Here is a 1,204-nt window from a genome sequence, read left to right on the forward strand (position 1 = left end):
GCCTGTTCTTCCTGAGAGGCACGTCAGCTCAGATCCCTTCACTGGCTTTAATGGCCCCCCCAGAATGGTGTCCAAATCCTTTCTTTGTCCCGTGATCCTCTGTGGGCCAGTTCAGTTCAGCTCAGCTGTGTCCGACTCTTTGCGACCCCATGGACTGCAGCATGCCAAGCTTTCCTGTCCATCAGCAACTCCCAGAGTGGGCCAGTTGCACCGATCCAGATCAGTTTTGGCACAGACCTTGCTCTGGAAGCCCTGAGGCTGAGCAGAAATGCTCTTTGTTCTCTCAACCCAGCACTACCATTGCCTGGACGGCCCCACCCCAGCCCTTTGTCTCTTGCCTCCTTGCCCAGGGTTGTACACTGCACCAGGCCAGCTGACTGACCACCTCAGGCCCTCATCACACACTCAGATGCCATGGGTCCTACAGGAAGCTGACCAGGGCAAGCATAACTGAATCCCAGCAGGGCCCGGGAGACCCTCTAGCTGCCCCAGGTGCAGGGCTCTTGTGTCCAGGGTCAGGCCAGGAACAGTAGGCAGGGCAGCAGCTCTGGACACTGTCCCACCTGGGGCTGCCCTCTTCATGGATAGTCTTGTGGGGGAAGGTGTGCCCCAAGGTGAAACTGGGTTTCTCATGGTTGGAGAAACTATAATAGTCCAGCACCAGCCCCCTACCTCCTTCACATCAGGGCTGAGAGCTCAGGCCCATCTTCCCTAGGGATGGTCCAGAGCATCTCCCTGCAGTTCCTTAGACCCTCTTCCTTCTCCAGCCAAAGGTAGTCAGAGCAGGGGGTGCTGGGCTGAAGGTCAGAGCCAGAACCACAGGGAAGGAAAGTTGGGTGCAGGCTGCCCTCTGCACAGAGAAGGCTGGGTGTAGTAGGGCCATGGACAACAAAGACAAGGAAACACAGCCATTCAGATCAAAGTCACGGGTCAGCTGTGGAATTCCTTTGGCTTTGGATCTGCCCCCTCTCTACCTCTTTTAAGATTTCCTGCGGCTCAGTCCCTGATTCTCCCCTCTCTGCCCTTGGGGCAAGCTCATCCAGAGCCCTGACAAGGCTACTAGTTTCAGAACTTCTATTTATTTAGGCAAATCCACCCTAGCACGTTGGACCACAGAGTGGGTGGGATCGACAGGGACTGGGTCCCCTGGCATCCACACATTGGGTGTGGATGTGGAGGAATGTGGTCTGGTTCGGGGGTGGGC

At 56.6% G+C, this 1,204-nt stretch overlaps 1 protein-coding gene across 1 annotated transcript in view; it reads right to left on the reverse strand.

Moving 5' to 3' along the window:
- DCXR (dicarbonyl/L-xylulose reductase) overlaps positions 1–1,204 on the reverse strand; it is an 8,081-nt gene that overhangs the window by 4,394 nt on the left and 2,483 nt on the right. The gene's annotated exons all lie outside the window — the stretch shown is intronic.

The sequence above is a fragment of the Bison bison genome, unplaced genomic scaffold, assembly GCF_000754665.1.
Source record: "Bison bison bison isolate TAMUID 2011002044 unplaced genomic scaffold, Bison_UMD1.0 scf7180017864371, whole genome shotgun sequence".
Classification (NCBI taxonomy): domain Eukaryota; kingdom Metazoa; phylum Chordata; class Mammalia; order Artiodactyla; family Bovidae; genus Bison; species Bison bison.